The sequence below is a fragment of the Trichechus manatus genome, unplaced genomic scaffold (assembly GCF_000243295.1).
Source record: "Trichechus manatus latirostris isolate Lorelei unplaced genomic scaffold, TriManLat1.0 scaffold00227, whole genome shotgun sequence".
NCBI classification, from domain to species: domain Eukaryota; kingdom Metazoa; phylum Chordata; class Mammalia; order Sirenia; family Trichechidae; genus Trichechus; species Trichechus manatus.
Window position 1 is genome coordinate 1,004,519 of NW_004444163.1, and position 8,697 is coordinate 1,013,215.

Here is an 8,697-nt window from a genome sequence, read left to right on the forward strand (position 1 = left end):
ATTTACTCATTAAACATGTGAAGGAAGGGAAGGAGGGAAAGAAAGAAGTTACCCACCTGGCGTTTTACGTAACTGTAGAGCAACATATTTGCACAGCATCCAGTATCAACTTGACATAAGAGCTGAAACTCAGTAGGCAGATTTCCAAGTTTCATCTTCATTCCATTCGTTGGGCAATGAGCTTGGTCAAATTGCCAATATTCTCTAATTTTTTGTTTCTTTCATTTATTTCAGTAGACAGTTGTAGAATTCTTACTAAGTGCAAGACACATATTAGAAGAACAATTCTCAGGTAGAAGACATGCCTTCTCTAGAAGAATTTCAAGGGGAAGTCTTCTCCAGAGTACAAATGAATGCACGCCCAACACAATGGGCATATGTTGAGTGTGTGAGTGAGTGAGCAGGCAGAAAACAATACAGAGATAAATAAGACAGTTCATGGTATCAAGGAACTCACTCCTGAATGTGGGAAAGACAGAGGGATAGAAATATACTACAAGGCAATTTGCTAGAATTGAGGCAAAATTATGCAGAACATAGAGATGGCGTGACTAATTCAACTGGGGGAGTAGGGGAGAAGGTTTATTGGCAACTAAAGTTGGCCCTAAATAGAAGAGTAGATAGGACCTCGTGAGTAGCCATGAGAGACAACCACACGGACCTCTTTCCAAGAATGGTGGTAAGGGCTGATAGTTAACGGGCAAGAAGGCTTCTGAAGCCTTTCACAAGAGCTTTGTGAGCATCAAGTACTGCCTGTTGAAAGCAGATCATTCTAATATATTCAACTATCCAGCAACTGTGCTCAGCTAACCAGTAAAACTACTCCTGTGAATTGAATGTATTTAAGATTTTTCCTTCATTATCCAAGGAGGTCTTGACTGACCAGCAAAATCAACTCATGGGAGAAATTATTCCAATTGCCAATAGGGGATTAGCTTGGAATGGGATGGCTCATAGCTAGAACTGATTTGTGCCCTATTGCTGCTCTTACTGAACAGCCAAATGTCTGGTACTTTTCGTGTCCCTATCAATTGGGTTTGACCCCTTGAGGGACACATAAACAAGAGTAGGTCTTTCTAGGACATGATATGGGGAGACAGAAGGCAGGGATGGTGCTAGACAAAATTGTGATGCAACCACATTTGTATGGGAGCACCTGGCTACAGCTGAACATACTGATAGTAATGGTTACTCTTACTGGGTTCTGGGCATTATTCTAAATGCTTTGTATATGTTGAGCCATTTTATCCTTACCACAACTTTAGATATAGGTAGAATCATAGTCATCCACATTTTATAGAGGAGAGAGCTGAAGCACAGAGGGGTTAAGTAACTTGTTCAAGGTCACACAGTGGTAGGATTTGAATTCAGGTGGTCTTGTTCATGGACCATGCTCTTAACCACCATATTAGACATATTTCAACCATAGAGTTGAAAGCAAAGACACTGGAGTGAGGTAAACCGGCTTTAATAGGGCTTACTGTTAACATGCTCAGCTAGTAACAAAAGGTCAGGGGCTTGAGTCCACCAGAGGTGCCTTAGAAGAAAGTCCTGGTGATCTACTTCCAAAAAATCAGCCATTGAAAACCCTATGCAGCACAGTTCTACTCTGACACATACGGGGTTGCCGTGAGTCAGAATAGACTAGAAGCCAACTGGTTTTTCCATTTTCTAGCTGTGTGGTCTTGGGCCTATTATCTAAACTTTCAGGGGCATTTGCATTGTAATAGGCCATAAAGCCTTAAACTTGGGAAACAAATCTCAGTTGGAGGAATTTGGGGTCTCAGTCTCCTATTCTTCTACCCTACCTAAGACCACAGCCCACCTCCAACTGAGCCATTGATTCTGTCTCCTGTATACTTAGCTCCAAGGTTCTTCCTTGATGGATTCTGAGTAAGGGAGCACTGAAACAGCCTCAGCCATACTAGTACCTTGAGGCCAAGTACTGGAATACTCAGCGTTTTGGTCTAATTCAGGACCCTGAGCCCCCGTGTAGCTATGCCCACTTTTCTCCTGGCATGGTTCCTCTGTCCTGTCAGGCCTTGCCTTCCTTACTCAGATGCCCCCATGCACTCTGATTTTTATGACTAGGCTTCTGCTCCAACAACTCCTTCCATGTCCTCTTTCTAGAAACCTGAATAGTACCCACTCCTGTATATAAGTTGGACCATACTTTGCACTCACCAGTACCTTTCCCCAATTCACAAGAAGGGTACTGCTCCTTAGAGCTGAGCCTCAGCTAACGTGGACCAGTCTCTCAGCTGACTACTTACCTTACCACTTGTACCACCTGCACTCCCGTAACTGCTCCACCCAGCAGGCAGATAACCCTCGTCTGTCTTCCTCCCTCCCTGCCTCCCTTCTTTCCTTCCTTCCTTCTTTTCTTTCTCTTTTCCTCCCTTCCTCCCTTCCTTCCTTTAGTGATATAATTCACCTAACATACAATTCACCATGTTAGCTATTTTAAAGTGTACAATCCAGTGGTTTTTAGTATATTCACAAAATTATGTAACTATCAACCACCATCTAATTCCAGAACATTTTCATCATCTCAGAAAGAAACCCCATACCCATTAAGTAGTCACTCACCATTTCCATTTCTGTTCCTCCCCAGCCCCTGGAAACCACTAATCTACTTTTTGTCTCTATGAATTTGCCTTTTCTGGGCATTTTGTATAAATGAAATCTTACAATATATGGCCTTTTGTGTCTGGTTTCTCTCACTTAGCATTATGACTCCAAGGATTAACCATGTTGTAGCATGAATCAATACTTCATTCCTTTTTATGAATTAAGAATATTCCATTGGATGGATATACCATTTCCGTTTATTCATTCATCAGTTGATGGGTTGTTTGGACAATTTCCAACTATTTTGAATAAAGCTCCTATGAACCTTTGGGTACACGTTTTGTGTGAATATATTTTCAATTATCCTGGGTATATACCTAGAGGTAGAATTGCTGATAACTCTAGGTTTCACTTTTTGTGGCACTGCTAAATTGTTTCCCAAAGTGGCTGCACCACTTTACATTCCTACCACCAGTGTATGAAGGTTCCAATTTCTTCCCTATTCTTGTCAGCACTTGTTATTGTCCTACCCTGGTATTTCTTGGATCCCCAGCACTGGGTGTTTTCTTGCATTTAGTAATTCCTTGAACAAAGTGGTTAAAAGAATTTGAGTTTGATGACACAGAGTCCTGACTTTGGGTCATCTCTGCCACACAAGAGACTAAGACAGCTATATTTCTTGGACAAGTTTTTTTTTTTTTTAATATTCCTAACCTTCAGTTTTCTCATCCATTAGACAGAGATAATGATAGAATTTTGGGCTAATTAAATGAGGCAATGTGAGGGAACCCATAGCACAATGCCTGTAAAGCCCTACCTCAATAAACGACAGCTCTCACTGTTACCATACTTCTTTGCCTACATGTATGGAACCCTGGCCAGTCAATCATTGCATCAGTCAATTGGTCAGTTAACAAATATGTACTGAGGGTCCACCAGGTGTTAGACACTGTTTTAAGAACTAGAAATACAGCACCAAACAGGGTTTAGGGGGCTAGAATTCTACTGGGGCAAGAACCACAATAAACATGTACATTAAAAAAAGAAGAAGAAGAGAAGATAATTTTAGAAACTGGAAGTGCCTGGATAAAATAAAATGAGTAATGTGATAGAGAGTGGAGTGAGGGGCTGCCAGCTAGAGTGGCCAGGGCAGGCATCTAGGAGGAGGGATGCTGGAGTTAAGACCTGACCTGAGACGGGAAGGCAGCCATGCAGGGGTCTTGGGGGGAGAGTTCCACACAGACGACCTCAGGCACAGAGTCGCTATAACAGGACAGGAGCAGTGTGGAGGGCTGAAGGGAGAAGAGAGCCGAGGAGTAGGGAGTGGCAGCTGCTCCCAGCACACCAGGCATCGTGGAGATGGGATAACGAGAGCCTGAGGGCTGCTGAGGCATGGTGTTTGGGACATTGACACTGACAGTGGGAACCCTGGAGAAGGACGTCAGTGAAACTGGGCCAGACCCCAAGTGTGATATTTGGCAGAAGTCCTGGGTACGGAATGTTCTCTGTAGTTGGCGGTATCAAAGGGAGCCTCATCAGAGAGCTCCAGCATGGCATGCCCTCCTCTGAACACACTGTCACTTGCTCTTGGGAAGTCCTGTCCTCTTTCGGATTTCCTTATTCCTGAGGACAGAGCCTGATCACACAGCCACTCCTGGCAGTCAGCCCTAGGAGGACAGAGTGTTGCACTTCAGAAAGAAGAAAGTCCTGGCCCAAACTCTTTCTGCCTCTCAGGGGACATGCTGGCTGGGACTTGGTGGGCTTGAACACTCGTCCTATAATTCTACACACCCAAACACAAACACCAAGGAGTCAACCCAGATAGCCCCACTCACTGCCTATGAACTTCCCTGGGAGCTGGCTGTGACCTCTCCCTGGCAATCCAAATGGCAATGAGAAGACCCCAAGAAGTGCTAAAATAATGTAGTTGTTAAGGGCAAGGACTTTAGACCAGGCGCTCATGGCGCTCATGGACTTTTATCTGTGCTCTGGACTGCCACTTTCTAGTTATCTAGATGTCAGCAAGTTTCTTTAACACTCTAAGCTTCAGTTTCCCCATTTGTGAAATAGAGATAATACCTACTTCATAGTGGCAGAAAGAGCTTAGCATGGAGCCTGGCACTTAGTAAGTACTCAATGAGTGCTGTTTATTATTATTCATTATTATTATCATGAGACATTGGTGGGTCAATTATAGAATTCTCACTTCCCATGCAAGAGACTCTGGTTCAAATCCTGACCAATGTACCGCATGCGCAGCCACGACCCGTCTGTCAGTGGAGGCTTACGTGTTGCTATGATGCTGAACAGGTTTCAGCAGAGCTTTTTGACTAAGATGGACTAGAAATAAGGTGTGGTGATCTACTTCTCAAAATCAGCCAAAGAAAGCCCTATGGATCACAGCAGAACATTGTCTGGTCTGCAACCCATCACAGGGATGGTATAGGACCGGGCAGCATTTTGTTCTGTTATGTATGAGATTGCCATGATTTGGGGCTGACTCCATGGCACTAGCAATAACAACATTATTATTATTATTATTATTTTAGAAGCCTCTACCTACAAGGAGTCACCAAGCTTTGAAAAGGAAGTGCTGGGCTTGGAAAGGGTCCAGTGGAGGGCAGTGATTAAAATGATAGGAAGAATTTGAAGACTGGAAGAAAAGGTTGACACAGGAAGGGTGAGAGTAGAGCATGAATGAAAGAGTGTTATTAAATAGATTTTCACGGATAAAAATTGAAAAGCTACAAGATAGGAAGGGGGACAACACTAACATTTTCTTGGCATAACCTACCATATGCCAAATACTATACTGGGGTCTTTACATTTATCATTGCATTTAATCCTCATTACAACCCTCTGAGATTTTTATTATTCCCATTTTACAGAAAACAGACTTAGAGACCCAAGTCAAATAGTAAATAATGACCTACTGTCTGTCTGACTCCAATGCCAATGGTCTTTGCTTTATAACCTGAACAAATGAATCTCCAGCAAAACCTATTTTTATTATTATAGAGATTATGAATTTCACAGATCCAAGTATATCTCCCCAAATATTCCAGCAGCACAATAGCAGTCTCACAGAGCAAATAATCCAGTCCAGGGAGACAGACACGTGAGCATATATGTATTTGAATGATAAAGTCTTTCTTTAGCAAGAGCAAAATTCTAGCAAAGCAAAGAGGATGAATGAGAGACATCTATTGGTTCCATCTCACTCAGAGGAAAGGAGAATGCAGAAAACCAAGAACACAAGGAAAATACTAGCCCAAATGACTAAAGGACCAAATGAACCAGAGACTCCACCAGCCTGAGACTAGCTACCACCAGTGACCGCCCTGACAGGAACACAATAGAGAGTCCTGGACAGAGCAGGACAAAAATGTAGAACAGAATTCAAATTCACGTAAAAAGACTAGAATTAGTGATCTGACAGAGACTGGAGGAATCCCTGAAACTATGGCCCCTGGACGTTCTGTTAACCCAGAACTGAAACCATTCCTGAAGTCCACTCTTCAGACAAAGATTAGACAGGACTATAAATGAAAAAATAATACATATGAGGAATATGCTTCTTAGTTCAATCAGATATACGAGACCAAATGGGCAGCTCCTGTCCAAAAGTGGGATGAAAATGCAGGAAGGGACAAGAATGGGACAAATGGACACAGGGAAAGGGGGAGTGTGCTGTCACATTGTGGGAATTGCAGCCAATGTTGTAAAACAATATGTGTATAAATTTTTGAATGAGAAATTAACTTGAGCTGTAAACTTTTACCTAAAGCAAAATAAAAAAAAAAAGGAGGAGGAATGATTCCTTCTGCTAGAGGTTAGAAAGAGTAGTCAGCGAAGAGGAGAAGTCTGGCGACTTTTTGTAAAAGAGGGGAGTCTCAGTTGAGGCTGTCTGGGGTTGTCTGGTGGAAAGGCATAGGGAGGGCATTGAAGTCAGCAGGAGCAGATGAAGCCAAGGTATGGTTGTAGGAAGATACATGGCTTGTTCCAGAAAACCACTGGACACCTGGGCAGAAGCATAGAACAGAAGTATGAAGGGGCAGTGGTGCTGGAAAAGTAGGAATACATCTGAATACAAGATGCTTTGCCTGGCACACTCCAGGTTTTGACTATGTCTTGCTGGCAGAAGGGAGACAATACAGCTTTTCAGTAGGTGAACAGCTTGATCACATCTATATTTTAGGGTACTACCTCTGGCAGCTGCCTAGAGGACACAGAAGGGAGAGAACAAAGATATAAAAGTCAGGCTTTTCTAATTCACCTTCCAGTGGACCTACCTTTCATATCTGTGGGGCCCTTTTAGTAAGCAGTTATATAGTCCCTGGGTGGTGCAAACAGTTAAGCACTCAATTACTAATCAAAAAGTTGGCCATTTGAGCCCACCCAGAGGCACTTGGAAGAAAGGCCTGGCAACCTGCTTTCAAAAGTTCATAGCCTTGAAAATCCTATGCATCACAGTTCTACTGTGCACACATAGAGTTGCCGTGAGTCAGAATCAACTCCGGGGCAACTAGTTTGGTTTTTGGTTAAAGGGGGCACTTCAAGGAAGCCATTGGGCCTGGCCCTTCAAAGAGCTCCCAGCACGTGCCCATCTCTCGTGACCAACCTCTCAGGTAATGGCAGCCCCATCAGGGAGTCCCACCAACCTTCATTTCCACTGTACTGAAAGGCAAGGATGGCTCTATTCAAATAACAAATGCTTTAGAAACAAGAGTCCTTGGCTGAGACAACAGCATCTCCAGGGCAGGCAGAAATGGTCATCTCCAACACTCCAGAAGTCCTCACAAGGCAGCAAGAATCCAGAGCTTTCCCCAGGAAAGGCTGGGAGAGCAACATAATCTGGGGCAGGGGATGATGCTTAGGTCTGTGCCCATTCATTCATTCATTCACAACTGCTTGTTGACTGCCTGCTGTGCGTCAGTCCTTGTGCTGGGTGCTGGGCACACAAAGATAAAAAAGGTAGTGTTTTCCTACTGATAACAAAGTCACAGTCTAGTGTAGAAGATGGAAAACCAAGCAGGAAACTATGGCAAAATGGAAAAGGCATAAGAATGGAGATTTTCAAGGATCACTTAGGAGTGACAACTAGTTTAAACACTCAGGGAGGTAGAGTAATTATTGGAGACCTTTTGTAAAGATCCTATTTATTATGCAATATTATAGTGTCAGGTTCTGAGCTAGACATCCACTTCTTCATGAAGAACTAGTAGCCGTATAATCAGAGTTAAAGGTTTTGGGAAAAGGAAACAACATGTTCAGTAAAGACAAAGAGAATAACGCCACCCATTGTGGAACTGGACATAGTTTAGTAAGGAGAGAATAGGGAGAAAGACCTGGCGAGGACGGGTACCAAATCACAATGGGTCTCGTATGTGATGCTGAAGAGTTTGGAGAGCTATTAAAAGATTTTAAGTAGGAGAGTGGCTTGATTACATTTGTAGTTTTAAAAGATCACTCTGGCTGCAGTGATATGATCAAAACATCGTATGAGATGACAAAGAGATATGTATGATCAGAAAGCTATTTTGCACTTCAGTTCCAAAACGGTAGGCAGGGAGATCAACTAAGAGGAATCAATATAGATGAAAACTAAAGAGACCCTGAACAGCACAACTGGACTAAACCAAAGCTAAGAAGTTTCCTGAACACAACCAAACACTTCCAGGAACAGAGTAGCAGGGGTGGCGATCTGGGGACCATGGTTTCAAGGGACATCTAGGTCAACTGGCATAACAAAGTTTATTAATAAAATGTTCTGCATCCTACTTTGGTGAGTGGCGTCTGGGGTCTTAAAAGCTAGCGAGCAGCGATCTAAGATACATCAATTCGTCCCAACTCACCTGGAGTAAAGAAGAGTGAAGAACACCAAAGACACAAAGAAAGTACTAGCCCAAGAGACAGAAAGGGCCACATATACCAGAGACTTCATCAGCCTGAGACCAGAAGAACTAGATGGTGCCTGGCTACCACTAATGACCGCCCTGACAGGGAACACAACAGAGAGTCCCTGATAGAGCAGGAGAAAGGTGGGGTGCAGAACTCAAATTCTAGTAAAAAGACCAGACTTAATGGTCTGACTGAGACTGGAGGATCCCCAGAAAGCATGGCCCC